This window comes from Giraffa tippelskirchi, chromosome 5 (genome assembly GCF_054371585.1).
Source record: "Giraffa tippelskirchi isolate mGirTip1 chromosome 5, T2T-mGirTip1v1.2.pri, whole genome shotgun sequence".
Lineage (NCBI taxonomy): Eukaryota > Metazoa > Chordata > Mammalia > Artiodactyla > Giraffidae > Giraffa > Giraffa tippelskirchi.
The window spans coordinates 56,517,624-56,539,194 of record NC_137279.1 but is presented as its reverse complement, the minus strand read 5'-3'; the positions used below and the strand labels follow the sequence as shown (position 1 = coordinate 56,539,194).

General features: G+C 40.7%; 1 long non-coding RNA gene across 1 annotated transcript; it reads right to left on the bottom strand.

Moving 5' to 3' along the window:
• Window positions 1-248: 248 nt before the first annotated feature.
• On the bottom strand, window positions 249-20,869 carry LOC145506627 (uncharacterized). Its single transcript, XR_014054077.1, has 2 exons — window positions 20,527-20,869; window positions 249-956 (listed from the first exon to the last, which is right to left on the bottom strand). It is a non-coding gene; the product is annotated as an uncharacterized LOC145506627 (long non-coding RNA).
• Between the last annotated feature and the right edge of the window lie 702 nt (window positions 20,870-21,571).

Below are 21,571 nucleotides of genomic sequence, written 5' to 3'. Positions count from 1 at the left end.
ATGGACTCTGCAGGGACCAAAGCCTTTGACAGTTGAGCCAGAGGCTGTTAATTTTGATGTGGTGAATCATCCCACATGCTCAGATCTTATGGAAGCAAGGCCAATTCCAGCATTTTGTCATATTGCCCCTGGATCATCCAGTCTAGCACCTGCAAGCTTGGAAAATCCACTGGATCCCTCTTCCCTCCCACACATACTCCCCAAAGACACACACCGCTTATAGAAGAGGCCGTGCAGGAGTGACAGACTTGGAGAGACGATCGCTATTTATTCAATCAATAAAGGACAGAATAGTTTTCCTAGAAGCACTAGCAAGACAAAGGAAGCTGGTGAGAGGCAATCCTGATTCTAGCAGAGGAATGAATGGGTGTGAGAAAATTTGAGGGAGGCTTCTTGGATAAACATAACCGAGGTTAAAGATCATGGCAGCCCCAGCAAGGGGAAAAAATGGAGGAGATAGACCTGCCTGCTGGGCAAGCCGGGTGCGATCCGTCAGGGGAGGTGAGGGGTGGGGAGCGGAAGGGGTCCACGACCTATGCTTATCTATCAGCTGAAGTTTTGATCTCAAGGCTGGGAAAGACATGGCCAGAAATAAATGTTTAGGGCATGACATTCTTTCCATGTTAGGACACCGCATTCTTGCTATTCGGTGACAAATGACTGAACAGCAAGCTGGGTCCCATTTGTGATCTAATTCTGTAAAAATGAGACTCTGGGCAACTGCTTCAGAGCTTTCCAGGAAAGAGTTAACGCTGAATCTTGCTGCCTCACTCTTTTTCTTCCTTTTTGGTGAATGACTGGCTGGGATGCTGAGTTGGCCAACTTCCAAGGGTGCTTTTTCTCTCTTTCTCCAGATTTTGTTTTCAGCCTTCTGTGGAAGAGAGCAGCTCTCTGGCCTCGCTTCTTTCCTTTGGCTTGAAATTACTCACGAGGAACATATACCTTCTATCTGAAGGCTGCAGAGAGAAGGGAGAAGATGTGGGAATCATGCCCACTTGAGAAAAACCAAGAGAGAAATGGACGGAGCGTGTGGGTGTGTCTGGGTGTGCGTGTTCCATGTAGCAAGTGTTTGAGAGGCATCCAGTGAGGGGAGCTTCCTGCAGTAATTCTCCAACTGCCTGAACAAAGCTTCCAATAATACATGGTGACATTTACACAAATATTTGTGGTTGTGCTTTCCATTTCTTCTTATAGGAAACAAGTGAGATTTTTAAATGCTTGAGCGATGTGATCAGTAGACAGTAGTGGGAAAGAATTTCCCTGCAACTCGACTTGCAATCAAAATAAGGAAGGAAGATCTGAAAGAACCGAGAATATTTCAGCTAATCAGGATATGGCACTTTCCGACATCTGGATGTCCAAACAAGTGTTTTGAATTCAATACTATTAACATGTGTCACTTTAATGAATATTTTCCTTTGGAGCTGATGGGGTGGTTACATTTTTGGCAATCATCTTGCGGTCTGTTGCTTACATTACCTGACCCACAGTCCATTTTCCTTGTGTTGGCTGTGGGAAAGAAAAAAAAAAGTGGAAAATATCTCAGAACCTGGAAAATGGTTTTGAGAATACGACTCATCTTTTAATTGAACCACTTCAAATAGAAGCTCTCTAAGGATTATCTTCTCACCGTCTGTGACATCATGTGTAACAAAAGGAGTCAGTTCTCTTTGTATCAAAAAGATGGGGAAAAAAATCCCACAAAATGAAATGGGATTTTTTTTTAAGCGTTAACTAGAAGATCAGGTCTCTGCATTCATTCTTTTGACTTTTAACAAAACCAACCAAAGACAAGTAACTTCCTTACAGCAAAAAGTGTTTTCAAGAGGTCAAGAATAAATAAGAAGATCGTAACTGATCATTTCAAAAGCCTCACACAGGAACATCACCTCCTGTTCTGTAAAGTGTTTTTAGGCCTCTGCTCTTTGCAGAGACTTTTTAACACTTTGTATTTTCTGTAAGGAAGAATCCATGGCTAATTCCTTTATGAGGAGTGAGAGGGAAGAAGAGCAGCCTAGATTGACTGCTGTATATGTGGGCAAATGAGGATGTGTGTGTGTGTGTATGTACATGTGTGTGAACATGGGTATGTAAATATGTTTATGTACATATGAGTGACTATGCACATATGTACAATGTACAGGTGAGTATGTTTCCCATTAAACGTTAGCTCATTGAGGTAGTTTATCAGAGTGTTTAAGGCATGGACTTTGGAATGACAGACCAAAAGTGAAACCCAGACGACTTCATTTTCTAGCTGAGCAATCTCTGGTACATTGCTTCATCTTTCTTAACCTCAGCTCCCTCATCTGTGAATGGAGAGAGACTAGAAATACCCATCTCCAAAGGATGCCGTGAAATGGGACCTGGGACATGATTTGCACAGGGCCCCATATAACAAGCTCTCAGTCAAAACTGTGGGTATCATTAATCAGAGAGCTCTCTCCTGTAGCTGTAGGGTTCCTGGAGGAGTTGGGTTTTTGTCTTTGTTTTTAAATAAAGTGGGTGTTCCTTCTGTGTTGTGGATTCTCTGACTCATGGCAGCATGTGGATTCTTGTTTCAGAGAAGCCATCCACTCACTCGGCCAGGATGTCTGCACCACTTCCCATCTGCAGGCCCAGGGGCACAAGGAGCTCGGCTGCGTGATGCTAACACTGCAGTTACATGCATGCCGAAGGGGCTTCTATCCTCCTACATGCCGACCAATCCAGGGTACAGAGAGGCCTCCACAGATGTGAAGGAGGGAAGCCAAGTTTAAGGAATGCAATGGACTCTAGGTCCAGGGGATCATTTTGTTTCAAACTTACTTTGAATTCCATTGAGCAGCCACTGAAATTCCCACATGTTGCACTAAAAAGCAGTGAAAGACAGACTGAGAAGGTGTATTGCCTTTGCATTCGAAGTGCCATTACTGCACTGGGATGGTGCAATGCTTTCCGGTGTGATATTCCTTCTGATTGCTCATGATGGCCACTTTTCAGCTAACCTCTCGCATCTTCAAACTGTATGTTTTCTAAACTTTCTTTGTAGGAAAATATATTTGAAGAACTGATGAGTCAGTTGTGGTTTCACAGTAGTTTACTTAGGCATTCAACAAATCCTCACTAAACAGCCTCTAGGCTGCAGGCACTAAGCACTTCCCAGGTGGCGCTAGAGGTAAAGAACCCAGCTGCCAATGCAAGCGATATAAGAGATGCAGGTTCAATCCTCGGGTTGGAAAGATGCCCCTGAAGAAGGGTAGGCACTAAAGCTAGATATTGGGAGAAGACAGTCATGTAAGAAGCTGTCCCTAGTTTCAAGATGTTTACAGTACAGTTTCGGAGAAAGGCAAGTAAATGAGTGGATTCAGCAGTGGTGTGGCAGGGACTGGGATGAATATAGTAACACAGCATTTATGAGATGGTGACCAGAGAGAGGAGAAGTTAAATAATGTGTCCAGGGTCATAAAGCGTGTAAGGGGTGGGGGTAGGGTTCCAGCCCTGTTTCCCTGACTATGCAATTGTACAGACTGAGATATATCTCCCTTTCTCCAGTTGCCCGCATCAAAGATTTTAATAGAAAATGAAAAAAGGATCCTTCGATTCTGAGATGAAAGTTTTATAATCATATTCATGTGGACTTTCTCAGTGAAACATTTTTAATTGTACCTTGTTTTTAAGACACAAAATTTTACAGTTTATCGTAGTGATAGGAACCAGGCTAATAAGGTGGAAAAGGCTAAAACATACAATCAGGTAAAAAATAAAAATCACTGATGGTACATTTGTCATATCTGTATCAAATTGCACATTCATGGAGCCTCTGTCAGTTGCAATTGCATTAGGCTGCATGTAACGGAAACCAGGTGCACTGGCTTCAATTAGGTCTAAAGTTCAAGGCTAGTGTAGCCACTCAAAGAAGCCACCAAGGGTACAGGCATTTTCTAGCTTCCTATCCCACGATTCTGACCATGTGGTTTTCATCCTCATGGTTGCAAGATGACTCCTTCAGCCTCCAGAGAGCACATTTACTTTCGAGACTGAGAAAACAGGAGAAGAGATGAGGCCAAAACATACGAAGACACCTGAGAGCTGCCTCTGGTCCTTTTCATTAGGAAGACAACCCTATCCCCATCCACTTTATCGCGTTGTCCCGTGCTGGGCAATACAACCATCTGGAGCTGCAAAGATTCTGGGAAAGTGAATGCTTTTCCTGGGCTGAACTGCTGCCCTAAACAGAATCTGGGCTCTGTTAGTAAGGAGGAATAAAAGAATGCACACCGGGGAGGCAGCCAGCACCGTCTGCCACGTTCCCTTAAGTAGGTTAACTATTCGCTTCAACTCTTGTTTAAACCATTTGTCCCCTCACAAAACTCATTAAAATATATGTCGGGCAAGAATTCAGTTCAACTCAAGCTTGTCTGAATTATCACGTGGTCTGAATAAGTGGAGTCTGAATTATAGAACTTGACCATCCAAATGGAGCAGATAACTTTTTACCTCTCTTGGGTGGCTGCCACTGCAAAAGCTCCTTTTTGGTGAGACTGAACCAGTTTCGCAGTTATTTTATGCTTTCAAATGAAATATTGCTATACTTTCTCATATTATCTGGGTTCTCTTTTATTCCTAATTTGGCCAATAGTTATTTTCATTGGGTTGCAATAAAAGTTTTCATAAAATATGCCTTGGATTTAGCCTAAAAATTAACAGAAGAAGAACTGAATCAGAGTGTGAATACAGAAACCAAAGACCTCAATAATGAATCACTCAACACATATTTATTGAGTGTTTTCCATGGCCAAGGTAATGACTTTATAACACAAACCTTTATTATTTCCCTCAGCACCTGGCATACGGTACTACAGTGATGGTCAATAGTGTTGCTGCCTTAGAATGCTGCATCCACCAGAGGATTTAAATGGCCAGAGAAATAGTGTAATTTCATCTCTCATCATCATCAACATTATCATCATTATCATTTTTATTAGAGGGGAATGCTCACTTTAAATGTTAGTTTTAAAATGAAGTGGCTACAAGCTGGGATTTTGCAAAAGGAAGAATGAAAGCACAAGGCTGCTCCAGGAATATAAATGAAAAGAGTGGAAATGAAGCTATCATACTTGATGGCCCAGAGGAAAATCTTCCAGACATTGTATGCTGCCATTTTGATTGCTGATGACTTGGATTCTTTCTGTTGTAAAGCTACTGAGTCTTCCTTCTGACAGTGAGATGCACAGAAGAATGAATGTTTTGCATTAAGACAGGCACAAAAGACCAACTCTGTTTGTGATAATCAGTGTGGAAACCAGCCCATTGGCAGATTGGAGCACCTAACTCTGAAGGCTGTGCAAATTCAGGCCCCAGTTTCAAGGCGTGCTTGAAACCAGTGAAGGAGAACTGAAATGTCAACATATTTTCAAAGAAGACCTTGTAAAACGAATGTCAACCAAACTATTCATTCCCTTATTTATTTATTTAGCAAACATTTATGGCATGCTGGCCACTTGCCTGGTACTATGTTCTATGCTATGAAAATGGCAGTAGACAAAAACCAATTCCCTGCTCTCATAGAGTGTCCACTCTCTAGAAGAGCCAGACCGTTAGCCAATGAATAAATACACACATGTACACACATCAGATAGTGCTAAGTGCTCAGAAGTCAAGGAAAGCAGGAGAGAAAGCAGAGATTGCTGGATAGTGGTGGGGGTGGGGTGTTTTAAGATGGGCTAATTAGAGACAGTCTCTCTGATAAGGGGGTATTTGAGCAGAGACCTGAAGGAACTTAGGGAGGGACACATATGTCTTTGTAAAGGAAAGCAAAAGAGACAGGAGCAGTTTGGCTTGTATGAAGATCTGGCAGGAAGATAAGGTGGAACAGAGTGGCTCAGGGGGCTGTTGTAATAGTCCAGGATGATGGCGCAGGGGACCAGAGTGGGAGCAGTGGACACACCAGGGTGATAATAGTGATTATCTCTGAGTATTAAGATGCTATGCTGCTTTCCTATTTTTTTTTTAAATGCATTTCCAGGCTCTGCCCATTTTCTACAAAGAATACATTGCTTGTGGAATCAGAGGAAACAAATATTGCCCCCTTTCGCAGATTGGCATAATTGAAAAAGGATGGCTTAGAGCAAAGACGTCATCTAGGATCAGACTTCAGAATTCGAATTTAATAAGATCTATTTGTGATTTATAGTAGATGTTGTCAAGCACTTATACAAACTTTTAAGAACTAGTTAATGTTGCATAATGCAGAGGGTAATTAAAAGTGCAAAAACTGGCAGGGCAGGGAGAATAATAGGTTAAGAGAGGAGAGGAATTAACAATATATTCAGCAAAGAAAAACATGACATTTTAAATAGAAATAATAATAGGCTGCCTAAGAACAAGTCTTCTGTTTTGAGAAGATACTTTTTTAATGTAAATTTATTTTGACAAACTTCTCTTGAAACTTTATTTTGAAAAATGAAAAATATAAGAATTGAACTAATTCCTTTCCTTTAAGGTGTTTTATTACTGTAGAAGGAAATTTTCATTTGAAAATTTGGGAGAACAAAAGAAAATATCACACAATTAAGGTGAACAAATTTATTACTTGAACCATTTAAAAAATTCTGGAATATAAAAAGCAGAGTATATAACAAGGAAGACAGTGGTCCACTCTGCAAGGTTCTGTAGACTCTGTTAAGGATTTCCCCCTACTTTTATTGAGATATAGTAATTGACAAAATCACTCTATGAGTTTAAGGTGTACAATGTAAAGCTTTGACTTACATATATTGTTAAAAGCTTACCACAATAAATTTAGTTAGCACCCATCCTGTAATATACATTCAATAAAAAGAAAAAAATAATTTTTTCTCTTTTTTGTGTGATAACCTTAGAATTTACTTTCAACATTTTATATGTATATATATATATATACATATATATCAGACAGTAGTGTTAACTGCAGTCATCATGTTGTACATTATCTCCCTAGTATTTATTTATTGCTGGAAGTTTGTATCTTTTGACCATCTTTCTCTAATTCCCTACCCCTCTCTCCTGCCCCACATCTTATAACCACAAATCTGATCTCTTTCTGTGAAGTCTTCTTTTGTTTTTAGATTCCACATGTATGTGAAATCATACAGCATCTGTATTTCTTTGTCTAACATTCATTTAGCATAGTGCCCTCGAGGTCCATCCAGGTTGTTGCAAATGGCAAGATTTTCTCCTTTTTATGACTGAATAATAATCCTTTTTAAAAAAATTTTCTGCAGCATGCCAAGCTTCCCTGTCCATCACCAACTCCCAGAGCTTGCTCAAACTCATGTCCTGGCATGCTGCCATCCATGGAGTTGCAAAGAATCACACATGACTGAGCGACTGAACTGAACTGAATATTCCATTGTATATATAGTTGGCCTTCTGTATCCATGGGTTCCTTATCTGTGGATACGGAGGCCAACAGTACCATGCCATGTTATATGAGGGACTTGAGCAAACATGATGTGGTACCCCCAGGAGTCCTGGAACCATCCTCTAGGGAAACCAAAGGACAAATATATATACTATGATTTCATTATCCATTCATCTATTGACATTTTGGCTGTCTCTATAACACCTCTTTAGTGATTTTGTCTTTACCCTAAAAGCAGTGGGAAACCACTGAGGTGTTTTAAGCCAGAAGGTGACTTGATCAGATCTGGGTTTCAAAGTTTCACTTTAAAAACAAATATGGAAACAAACAAAAGCAAAGGTCATGAAAGAAAGGTATGTCTGATGAATTCAACACCAGAGTGAAGAAACACACTTAGAAATGCAAATACCACAACATACAGATGGTAACAAGTTAAGTATATTTTCATCAGAAGATGAATCATGTGAGTCTCAAAAGTCACAAGATAACACTGGGAAGCAAGAGTAATCACAACATACAAATATTCACTAATGAACTGACCACATAGCAAATAAACCCACACTCCAGTCTTTCATAGTTTCACCTTAAGCTCCACCATTTGTGTTCCATCTCTCACCATCTCATGGTGTCCCTCTCTTACTATTGGTTGTTTACAATCCCATGTGCATACAGAGTGACTTTGCAAGTTTTTCGAAATACGAAGGGTTTCATAAAGTCAATGAAAGTGATGTTGGAGAAATCTGACAAGCATGGTCTTTGACAGTGAGGACCTGCCAGAGTCTGGCCAGCACAGTGATCATTGTGGCTGACTTGCCAACTTTTCCCACTGCAAATGATTAGCCTGAACCTATCATGGTAATATGTTCCTCTTACCCCTTATTCATATAAAATGATTTCAGTTAAGCAGGATTTAAAAAATGAATACTTAAGGGATTGCCTTTTTGAGATTTTCAGGTTTTGAACATTTTACTTTGATGCTGAAAGGCAGAAAAAAGCAATAATATAATTTATATCCAGAACCAGATTTTTCTGCTTAGTTCAATTAAAAAATATTAAACAGCTTAATATTAGTGGGTATGAATCACCCTAGATGTTTGCAATACTTGGATCTATTACTATAGGTAAGCCATAACTGATTTATCCATATAGTAAGGTACAGGCTAATTTTAAGCAGGGGACAGCATATGATAGTGCAGAGACTGAGGAAAACACCACTGCGAATGCCAGTTGCAAGCTGGAGGTCAGAGATGAGAAGGTAAGCAAGCAATAGTCCTTCTCTTGGGAAGAATTTACAGGGAAAAGTCTAAAGATACAGTTGGGAAATTATTTGAGAAAATCAAGTCCAATAGAAGGGGAGGGAAGGAAGAGAAAGAAGAAATTCAAAATTTCAAATTTCAGTACTGACAAGTGAAAGTAAAAGTGTTAGTCACTCAGTCGTGTCTGACTCTTTGCAACTCCATGGACTGTAGCCCGCCAGGCTCCTCTGTCCATGGGATTCCCCAGGCAGGAATACTGGAGTGGGTTGCCATTCCCTTCTCCAGGGGATCTTCCCAACCCAGGGATTGAACTCGGTTTTCCTGCATTGCAGGCAGATCCTTTACTATCTGAGCCACCAGGGAAACCCCAGTATTACCAAAAGGTCACTTACTGGATATCATGATTGAGGCTCCACCTCTGCCTTTAATTTTCATTCCCTGATCTCCCATTTCTTTGACCTGCTCCTTATTTTTGTAAACCATGGAAGCATGGTTCATCTGTTCTCTCTGTGGATCCCTGTAAGTTAATAACCCCCCTCTTCTGTCCTTGCTCTAAACTTGTCCTAAATTCTAAACTCTAAAATTCCTTGCTTCTTCCTCACTATAGATAATCTATTTTGAAAGCACTTGCAACCAACTAACTAAACACATCCAATCAGAGACTCCTAGACTGGTAGTAAGTTTTAACTCTCATTGTACAGTAGAAATGCTGGAAGAGGTTTTCAAAAGTGCCCATGTCTTGTCAGCTTGGAGAGATAAGAATTGAATCGGTTTTGGCTGGGCATTTGTAATTCTGTAGTGCACCAGGGTTGAGAAAATCTAACCTAGTCCTGGGTGTTGGCTACCTTTCCATTTAGTCCTTTTCATTGTTGCCCATGATTTTTTTTTTTTCTCTCCTTGGCTGCTGACTCTGCAACCACAAAGCAAGATGGAAACCCTCTTGCTCTCGGCACTAGTGTGCAATAAATAGGAAAATGTCCTGAGACATCATTTCTACCATGGCATTATTCTTTCTAGAATTCCATGTTGACTTCTGAACATAAACTTTAAAGAATTGGAGTTAAGTTCCTAGACCGCAGATTCCAAGGCCCGCTATCCACTGACCTTCCCAGAGTCTTTCCTTTTCCTCCTTACCACATGTTCTGTTTTTATTCTCAAGCAAATGGAAGGTCTTAATCTTTTTCTATTCTCTCCCTATCATGCCTCCAAACATCATCCATCCTCTTTTCCTTTTCTTAAAATTAGATCTTTACCCTCTGTTAGTTGTCCATACTTGAGTTGCGTTTTCCTTTGCTAACAGTATCTGGGTCTAGTCACTCCTTGGATAACCACTTAGTGCAGACAATTCAGTCTGTATTTACATGGTTCTGCTTTGTGCTTTTTAATTGTTTATTTGTTATCTTTCGGCATTTATATGATATTTGGTAACTCCTCACAAAGTTGAAAAGTGGGTACTGTTTATACTTCTATATCCAATAAGCGTTCTCTATGTTACAAAAAGCATGCAATGAATGGTGACTTGACAGCCAGTTTTCCGTTGATCAAATGTGATTCCTCAATCCTTTCTTCTGGGTTGCATCCAAAATATGACTCTCTTATCCACTATACTGACTGGTCTGCATAGCCATCTGCCTAGACCTTGACATTGGAATCCTTTAATGTGCAGATCACTATCTGTGGGCACAAGCATGGCTTGGTGCAGGACCAAAAGTGCTTCCCACGCTGCGCACGCAAGCCTCTGGTTTCCAGCCAAAGGCAATTATGGGTAGAATCTGGAACTGTTTGTGATTCTAAGTATCATGTCCTTTATGCTTTTCTCCAAGAACCACCCCATTTCTAAGGGATTAGCATCAGACCAGCTGTTGGCTGCTACAGTTGTTTAGCAATCCACAGAACTTTTGCATTGTTTGGAGTGGTGTTTGAGTATGCCTCTTCTCTGCTCACCTGAATTATAATTGACTGATCTCTGCTAACCATATGTAAAAGCCACGTGTTTCTCTCTAGGAGTCTGAACTGTATGATGCAGCGTGATATTCTGTGCTAACTCAGATTGTTCCGTACTTGCTTCATATCTGTGTGTAACTCCTTGACGGTGGAGAAGGTTCTTTTGTAGTCCAACCAAGACTGGTACAGCTGGGGATCAGGAAATCTTTGTGACTTACCTGAATGGTTGGACCAATGAAGACAGAATTATCAAGGTATGTTGTTGTGGTTCAGTCGCTCAGTCCTGTCCGACTCTTTGTGACCCCATGGACAGCAGCATGCCTGGCTTCCCTGTCCTCTACCATCTCCGAGAGCTTGCTCAAACTCATGTCCATTGAGTCAGTGATGCCATCCAACCATCTCATCCTCTGTCGTCCCCTTCTTCCTCTGCCTTCAATCTTTCCAGCAGCAGGGTCTTTTTCAATGAGTCAGTTCTTAGCATCAGGTGGCCAAACTACTGGAGCTTCAGCTTCAGCATCAGTCCTTCCAATGAACATTCAGGGTTGATTTCCTTTAGGATTGACTGGTTTGATCTCCTTGCTGTCTAAGGGACTCTCAAGAGTCTTCTCCAGCACCACAATTTGAAGGAATCAATTCTTTGGTGCTCAGACTTTTTTATTGTCCAACTCTCACATCTGTACATGACTCCTGGGAAAACCATAGCTTTGACTACACAGACCTTTGTCAGCAAAGTAATGTCTCTGCTTTTTAATGCACTGTCTTGGTTTGTCACTGTTTTTCTTCCAAGGAGCAAGCGTCTTTTAATTTCATAGCTGCATTGACTGTCCACAGTGATTCTGGAGCCCAAGAAAATAAAGTCTGTCACTGTTTCCGTTGTTTCCCCATCTATTTGCCATAAAGTGATGGGAATGGATGCCGTGATCTTTGTTTTTTGAATGTTGAGTTTTAAGCCAGCTTTTTCACTCTCTCTTTCATCTTCATCAAGAGGCTCTGTAATCCCTCTTCCCTTTCTGCCTTCGTGGTGGTGTCATCTACATATCTGAGGTTATTAATATTTCTCCCAGCAATCTTGATTCTAGCTTGTGCTACATCCATCCTGGCATTTCACATGATATACTCTGCATATAAGTTAAATAAGCAGGGTGACAATATACAGCCTGACACACTCCTTTCCCTATTTGGAACCAGTCCGTTGGTCCATGTCCAGTTCTAACTGTTACTTCTTGAACTGTATGCAGGTTTCACAGGCGGCAGGTCAAGTGGTCTGGTATTCCCATATCTTGAAGAATTTTCCACAATTTGTTGGGCCACCAGGGAAGCCCAAGAATACTGGAGTGGGTAGTCTATCCTTTCTCCAGGGGAGCTTTCTGACCCAGGAATTGAAACAGGGTCTCCTCCATTGCAGGCTGATTCTTTACCAGCTGAGATACCTGGGAAGCCCTCAATCAAGGTATAGGAGGGAAAAGTCAGTGGTTCTCAAACTTTACGTGCCTTAGAATCTCCTGGAAGCCTTTTTGTTAAAACACTGATTGCCCAGCTCTATCCTCAGAGTTTTTTTTGTTTTTTTGTTTTTTTTTCATCCAGCTTAGGGTTGATTGAGGCTTCCTAAGTGTACTTTAAATCTCTTTTAGCAATTATCTTTTTTTTTTTTAATAAATTTATTTATTTTAGTTGGGGGCTAATTACTTTACAATATTGTAGTAGTTTTTGCCATACATTTTTGATTCAGTCGGTCTGGATTTGGCTGCAGGATCTGCCTTTCATTTTCTTTCTTTTTTTTTTGCCTCATGACATGTGGGATCTTAGTTCCCTGACCAGGGATCAAACACTTGTCCCCTGCATTGGAAGTGCAGAGTCTTAGCCACTGGACTTTCAGGGAGTCCAGGAATTTGCATTTATAACAAATTTATAGGGGCCGCTGGTGTTGCTCCTCTAAGAATCACAGAGGACTATAGCAGAAAGCCAGCTTTTCCTTTAGGAGGTTGTCAGGCTGAGTAGGATCTTGGGTAGCTTCAAAATTTTGACCCTAATGCATGCCTAGAGAGTGAATGAACAAACTGTTTGATCTGTTTCATGAACACTTTTCTTAGCTCACCCGAGTCATGCTTAATCTAGTTGATTATCACATTAGGATACCCAGGTCAAATTCCCAGGAATGAGTCTAAAAATGTTGCTCCTGAAAAAGTATTCACCCAAGCAATTGGGCTAGGATTGTCTATCTGTCCCGTAGCTGGAAAATTTACCTGTGGGTCTTGAATATTTCTGCAGAGTATGAAAGAAGAAGAGAATATGATGTTGTAGAAAGACCAAAGACTTTTGCAGTCTGTGGATGTGTGATCAAGTTATTTAGAGATTGAAAACTTCCATTTCTCCTTAAAAACAGTGTGCTGATACGTGACGGAGAAGGTTGAAGAATTACTTATGCATCAAATCCCTCTTTTGTATGGGACACACACTACTCCTTAATGAACAGTGACTAGGTTCCTATCTTTGTAGCTTCACATCTATCCACTCTGTATCATATGTGGTCCTTCCATGGATCTCTACTTGTCCTGAAGAGATTGCTGGCTCCTTATGCAACTGAGAAGGTGTGGGGGTGGGGGGCACTGCACACTTCAGGCTTTGTCAGATCCGCTTAAGAGTAGATGTAAGGACGCTGGAACAATCAGTATGGAAGTGCTGGGAGTCTTCGTAGTATAGCAGCTCTATATCAGCAGTACTCCAGCACTTCACAGAAGAGTTTGTGCTTTTGGCTCTTGACAGGGTCAACCATGGGCAGAGTTAAGAAGTCCTCCAACTTTATTTTTAGTGCTCTTGACTTCCTTATCCTGTGGCTCCTTTCTCCTAGTGTCTATCCCTCTATCAAATCCTATTCTTTGAAAAGGAATTAGCGTCTGTGATTCTTAAAGCTTTCTGCTCCTCAGTCTAGGGAGAATGACTACCACTGAGAGCCACTGTCATATGGCTGTGTGTCATATCCTTCAGGTTCCTGAGGGAGAAAACCAGGTGGAGAACCACTGTCTTAGTCAAGACATCACTTTTTTTATTAAACAGTTGCGTTTTCATCTTGATTTTCCTCCCTGCTTGGTGATTGAAAGGCTCTCTCTTCTACAGAAGTAACCTCAGGTATCAACAGACAGGTAAGGGAGACTAAAGTGCTTTAAGAAGTTATATGGTCCACATGTGAATAAGATTGACCCTGGGTTCAAATTAAGGCTAAAACGGTTACTACTTCCTGTTGACGTGTAGCACCAAACAATAATAATAATAAAACCAAAACAGACACTGCCCACACAACTTTCCTTTGAAACCATTTTTTCTCATTATAGAAGATGACAGGGCAACCCCCTGCTAACCTCCATAACAATTTGATAGAAGAAAAATGTTCTGGGAGTGCCAATTAGATGAACTAACTCCTTAAAAAATTTTTATTTGAATCTCAGAGAAGAAACTGCAAATATCTCAGGAAAGAAAAGGAACCCCTTTAGCTCTTCTGGGATTCAACAGTGTGGCTCCGGCATGTCTAGGGGTTTCAACTCTGATGTTGAGACCATCGAGCAAAGAAGGAACATGTATCGGTCCCCTGATAAGGAGGAAGCTTGAAATAGCAGGAACAAAGGAGAGCTTATACCATCCATAGAATATGAAGTGATGACAAGTAGAGCAAAATGAAGTTGAGAGTGAAAAGGAAATTGCACAAGAGGGCAGGATAAAGAAATCCAAAATAGCTCTAGTTTCAGTTTCTAGGAGAAGGAAAAATTCAGACTATCCATACCTTTCAAAGGTGTTTGTTCAAACACAATGGCCCCACTTACCCAATGCGGGCTTTTATCTCAGCATCTAACCCACTTGGATTTGCTCATGAGAGTTGAAAATTGGAGACTTTCCTGATGAGGTTTTCAAAAGACTCTGCTGCAGGCTTGAAGGGCAGATCATGGCTCTCTGTTCCATTACCACTGGAATGGGTAGCCATGTGCTGCTTGTTTTAGCTTTACAGTAAATAGCAGTTTCTTACACACACTTTTCTCAGAAGAATTGTCGGGAGAGACCACTCTTCTCCCAGGAGGAAAGACAAGGATAGTAGAATGCTATTTGGTGAATCTAAACCACTTAAGATGCTTATTTTTTTTATTATTTTCTATTTACTTATTATTTATTGAAGTATAGTTGATTTATAATATTATACTAGTTTCAGGTATACAGCATAGTGATTCAATATTTTTACAGATTATACTTCACTAAAGGTTATTACAAGATAATGGTAATAATTCCCTGTGTTATGTGATATATCCTTGTCACTTAGCTATTTTATACTTAGTATTTGTATCTCATAATCCCATACCCCTATAATCCCATACCCTTCCTCCCCTTCCTCTCCTCACAGGTTTGTGAGTATGTGAGTCTGTTTCTGTTTTGTTACAGACATTCATTTGTTTATTTTAGATAATGCACTCTCTCCTGAGATAAACGTAACAGGCTTCATGCAGATAACATCCTCTATCTTCTGCTTAGCTTTATCTTTATAGGGACTTTCAGGAAACATCTTAATGTTTGTAAGTGACACAGCTAGGATTCCAACCAAGACCTCTCCATGCCAGACACTGCATATTAGCTGCATATAATTAACTCATTACATTCTGAATAAAACAGAATAAGGTGGCTATTTTTGGTCCTGCTTTGAAGTGAGAGAATTGAGGCAGAGGGAAGTTAATTTGTTCAGCCGAAGGTCACAAATCTTCTAAGCAGCAGGATTCATACTATAGTATGTAAGATTACAAATGCCTGCATTTTTCCTGCTGGCAGTGAGATGTAAGCAATGTAACCAGCCAAGGGCTCTGAGAGAAAACAGGAAAGTATATACTTGTTGAGATTTGGTAATTGATCCTACCCTTGTCTTCCTCTATATTCTAAACTAGGTAGACAGATAAATATGATAAGATAAATGAATATCAGCTTTTGGATTGGAAATAACAGATTGAAAATCATGGCCTAAAGAAGAGGCTATAATCAAGTTTCCTAAGTTCTTTCCCATAAGTCGAACCAATTTATGACAACGCAGAGCAGGCAGGCTGTACCTGGCAGGGGCAGAGATGGAACGCATGTTTGAATTTGCTAGAAAGGACTGGTTGATGCATACTCTGTTCCTTCTTTCATTCCTGCCAATCTGATAATTCACCTTTTCGCTCTTAGGGAGTGAATAAAAGATAGAAAGGACAAAAACATTTCTCTCATTTTTCCCTTTTTGGGAGTAAATGGAATTTTCCTCCCTTCCAAGGAAATACGAAGAGCTAGGACTTAAGTGTCCCCCTAAAAGTAATGACATTATCTTTTTTAGAAATTTCTGTTTTGAATTGAAGGAAAGATTCAAAGATTGCTTCTGGTTGAGCCGAGTTGCTTTGTAAGCCTATACATTTTGTGATCGCAAACAATTCCCTAGCATCTGAACTGTGACAGTTAATGTCAGCTCATCCACTCAGAGTGAGATAATGCTATACTTTGGGTAATCAGGTGAAACAACCAGACATTTCAGTGGAGAAAAGCGAGAGGACTATGACTTAGTGGGTTGACCAAAAAAGAAATGAGAGGTGTAGATTTCAGATGTATGTCATTTGCTTCTGTTCCAAGATGGGAAAAAAGAAATCAGTCAGGAACATTCATTTGAGAATGAGGGTTTGAATGCAAATGTAGCTGAACACAATGGGATAGCAAATGAGAAAGACATAAATATTTAAAAAGATGATGTAAAAGCTGCAGACAGATATACAAGTGAAAGATAACTTTGATATTAGTGGAGAATGCTGACTCATTTGGTTGAATCCTTGATGATGAGACCACGTCAGAAACACTCCTCACCTTGCTCAGAGATGAACTCATACGTTCAGGTTGTAGAGAAGACTGTGTATGAACCAACTGCATCATCTTTGCATTTAACACTCAAGTTGCTTGATTGAGGGAGGAAATGATGGTAGAGTTCCAGTCTGACACTTTTTGGAGCATATTATGAAGTGATGGAATTCCAGTTGAGCTATTTCAAGTCCTAAAAGATGATGCGGTTAAAGTTCTGCACTCAATATGCCAGCAAATTTGGAAAACTCAGCAGTGGCCACAGGACTGGAAAAGGTCAGTTTTCATTTCAATCCCAAAGAAAGGCAATTCCAAAAAATGTTCTAACTACTGCACAGTTGCACTCATCTCACACACTAGTAAAGTAATGCTCAAAATTCTCCAAGCCAGGCTTCAACAGTATGTGAACCATGAAGTTCCAGATGTTCAAGATGGATTTAGAAAAGGCAGAGGAACCAGAAATCAAATTGCCAACATCCGTTGGATCATAGAAAAAGCAAGAGAGTTCCAGAAAAACATCTACTTCTGCTTTATTGACTATGCCAAAGTCTTTGACTGTGTGGGTCACAAAATAAACTGTGGAAAATTCTTCAAGCGATGGGAATACCAGACTACCTTACCTGCCTCCTGAGAAATCTGTCTGCAGGTTAAGAAGCAACAGTTAGACCTGGACATGGAACAGCAGACTGGTTCCAAATAGGAAAAGGAGTACGTCAAGGCTGTATTTTGCACTCTGATTATTTAACTTATATGCAGAGTACATCATGCAAAATGCCAGACTGGATGAAGCACAAACTGGAAAAAAGATTGCTGGGAGAAATATCAATAACCTCAGATATGCAGATGACAGCACCCAATGGCAGAAACTGAAGAGGAATTAAAGAGCCTCTTCATGACAATGAAAGAGGAGAGTGAAAAATCTGGCTTATGGCATCTGGCCTCATCACTTTATGGCAAGTAGATGGGGAAACAACAGAAACAGTGACATTTTTTATTTTCTTGGGCTCCAAAATCACTGCAGATGGTGATTGCAGCCATGAAATTAAAAGATGCTTGCTCTTTGGAAGAAAAGCTATGACCAACTTAGATAGCATATTAAAAAGCAGAGACATTACTTTGCCAACAAAGGTCCATCTAATCAAAGCTATGGTTTTTCCAGTAGTCATGTACAGATGTGAGAATTGGACCATAAAGAAAGTTGAGCACTGAGGAATTGATGCTTTTGAACTGTGGTGTTGGAGAAGACTTTTGAGAGTCCCTTGGATTGCAAGATCAAACCAGTGAATCCTAAAGGAAATCAGTCTTGAATATTCATTGGAAGGACTGATGCTGAAGCTAAAGCTCCAGTACTTTGGCCACCTGATGCAAAGAACTGACTCATTGGAAAAGACCCTGATGTTGGGAAAGATTGAAGGCAGGAGGAGAAGGGGACGACCGAGATAAGATGGTTGGATAGCATCACATACTCGATGGACATGAGTGTGAGCAAGCTCCGGGAGTTGGTGATGGACAGGGAAGACTGGCGTGCTGCAGTCCATGGGGTCGCAAAGAGTCAGACACGACTGAGTGACTGAACTGAACCGAACTGCTGTTTAATATTTAGGGATTCCCTGGTGGCTCATTGGTAAAGAAACTGCCTGCCAATGCAGGATATGTGGGTCCAATCCCTGGGTTGGGAAAATCCCCTGAAGAAGGAAATGACAACACACTCCATTATTCTTGCCTGGAAAATCCCATGGACAGAGAAACCAGACAGGTTACAGTCTATGGGGTCGCGAAAGAGTTGGACATGATTTAGCAACTAAACAACAACAAAAAATGATTAATATTTAAATTACATGATATGCCAACTTTGTTCTCCTTTACTAATAAAGTTGCTTCCTTTGAGATGCTAACAAACAAATAAATAACATGATGTGTTTCTCATGATGGACCTCCAATTTCCATTAGAATCAGATCAAGAGTCTGACTTTAGTAGACTGTGAACAGATTGGCAATATAGCCAAGATCTGTGGAATGAATTTTAACATTGGGTTGATTAATATTTACTGAGAGTTCTTCTTGTACTCCTAGTTATTCAGAACATCCTCTGACCCGATGACTGTTCTCTTTCATCTTGAAAACACATAAATCAGTCCAACTACATGAACAACTGGCCCTTACACACAAATTAGAGACTGGATGCTAGTTCCAGGGCTGGCCTTCACCTCCCCTGATCCTGGGGAAGTCACTTCATTTGTTCATGGGACAAATGTTTTAGGCACATACTTCAGGCAGTGTTTTCGGCACTGGGCGTGAGATCTGCTTTCACGGAATTGGCAGCTGGGTGGAGAAGACAGACCATGAAACATGTAGTTACAGTCAAGTGCATTCAGAGCTGCTTTAGGGGATGTGCAGGAGCCCTACAGGGTCAGATAAAGCTTTGTCATGCTTTAAGCTGAGACTTTAAAGATTAAGCAAATGTTTGAAGAAAAAGTGTTTTGCAAAGAAGGAATTTCATTTTATTAGCCGAGGAGATGGGAGAAGTTGCTTTTAAGACATTCAGAAAATTTCAGTTTGCTGGGAACACAGATTGCGAGGAAGGCTGCTGGGGGTTTGGAGAGACTGGGGACAGGTTAAGACAAATGTGGAAAATGAGCCTGGAGAGGAAGATAAGCTTTCTTTAAACACAAAATATGAACCATAGCATCCATATCACACAAATATTCTAAGAATCAATGGAGAAAATGTATAGAAAACTGTTTTGTAATCAATAAAGCACCATGCAAAGACAAGAGCCTCATTCCTGGCATGCTGGCAGTAAACTCTGACTTGCTTTTCCAGGGGCATCATGCTTTTATACAGGTCTGTGCTCTGGTGGTGCTTTTGATTAAAGTTGCAAATTACCAACAATGTAGTATATTTGTGAATTTGCTTTCTGCCTCCTCATGCGTTTTCATAGATGTCATAATTAACATTGGCAATATTGGGCATACAAGGCCGACCAGTCTAAGAGACGATTGCCGGAATCTTCTAATCATATCACATGGGCAATCATCTTGTAGAGAGGTGACCTTAAAGGTTCCAGGTCAACTGTGTCCTGCTCTGTCACCGTACATTCTAGATCCTCTCAGTAGAGACCTGAATCAGGCTTCCAAAAACATCTTAAGTCCCAATTTAATTCACTCTTTCTGGTTTTGTTCCCAAGAAGAATAAAGTTAAGTCATGTGTTGTGAGCAACTTTCTTCAAAATAGCCTGCCAGTATTTCTCCTCTGTTGGGTAAAACCAGCAGGTGACTCATATCATTGGGCAAGCTGATGATTATTTTCATATTTTCTTTCTCTGATAAGAGACCCAGAACAGGTAAGTGTTCAGAGCTTGTAGAAATGTTTCACTCTGACTAAATGGAATTCATATTTTTTAAAGAAAGGTATGTGTAGTGGGTGGGTGACTTCTCAAACCCTCAGTACCTGGTTTCCAAGCTGTCAAGCTTCTGGAATAGAGAATGTGAGTGAAAATTGAAGCCCGAAAAAGGATGCAAAGAGGTGATTGACTTTTAGACTGTTACCCGCAATTCCCACATTTCTCTTAAGGACTCAGAAAGGAAAGTGCTTCCAACATAGGACGTGAAGCTCTGAACTGATTCTACTGCATTTATGAAGACTTATCTGTACTATAGTTTTTGGCATTGACTGGTTTTATTTACTTATTTTTTTTGGAATCACTCATGTCTCTTTAACTTTGAAGTGTTTCCCTTTATACCTGGAAAGCTGGGGAAAGCAGTGAAGTGTCTGAGTTTGTGGAAGTTCCATAATGGAAGGCAAGTCAAGAAGGTCAGTGCAGTCCATGTCATTAGCTACTTTGGGAAGTTGGTGGGTGGACATGGATGAAATATTTTCTGCTCCTAAGAAGCCTGGTTAGCTTTGACTTTTGAGAACCTCACTCTGGTTCTCACACACTCGTGTGTGTGTGTGTGTGTGTGTGTGGCAGGGGGTGGGAGTGGTCAGTAAAAGGGCCAAGACAATGGGATTAAAAAGAGGTTTAGAAACAAGCTCCCACCACCCGAATTGTTAGAACTTAGTTCCCAAATATCCACTCTCCCCTCTTTGGCAGAATACCTGGGAGGCTCAGATGTCCTTTCTGGAAGTTAGTGAAATTCTTTCATTGTGGTTGCTGAGGCCAATGTCTGATCAAGTGCTCATAGCCATAGCTGTTGCTTCTGTAGCTCTGGCTGGTGGCCAGGGGACCTTCCAGTCACCAGTGGCCTGGCCAGCTTGGCTGTGCCCTGTCCCTGCGGGGGGTTGGCTGGTGTGGCTCTGAGGGTGATTCTGCCCCTGTGTCACGCCCGTCCTCACATGTTCCTCAGTGCTGCACTGCCCTTTACAGTGTGACTGGGAGGAGAGGCCCTCTTCCAACCAAGGATTCCGGACCTCATCCAACTCCAACAGCCAGCCTGCTCTCAGTTTCTTGCAGCGCCCCCTAGTGTTCCTACACGTCATTTGATTGTCTCCTCTATTACGCTGCTTGAAGTTCAAGTTCCTACAGATGAGGGTGGGAATCACTGAGAAGCCAATAAAAATAGAGGATGCTCAGTGAAATATGAATTTCAAGTAACCAAATGAAGAATGTTTTAGTATATCCCAAATGTTGCACAGATCATACTTACACTAGAACATTCTTCGTCGATTACCTAAAATGCAAATTTAACTGGATATTGTGCATTTTATCTGATAATCCTCTAAATATTAAATCCAGATGAGTAATCTTCCCACCCCCAGGTCCCTTATCACATTTATGATGTACCTGGGGTAACAGATTCCTCATGGAAAGGAAAGAAATTGCCCCTTTTCTTAGGCATATTAGCTGCTACAAATAGGTTTATTTGTAAGAGAATTACTCTGAGCACTGTAGAGGTGGGCCAAGGCTGAGTTAATATACTGACAAAAGATAGATTTTCCCTGAGGTTTGACATCCAAAAACTGACTCTGTAGTATTTCAGCCTGAATTTCCAGAAGTGTGGACCTTGAGTTTGACCTACAAATAAAGCTTTATATTTGAATCACTTTTTAGTCAAGTCAAAAGGGTGATAGAATATAATCATTTGGACATCTAAATTTTTAAAAGTCAAAATATTTATATAGTGATTGGGTCAGGTAAGCTCAC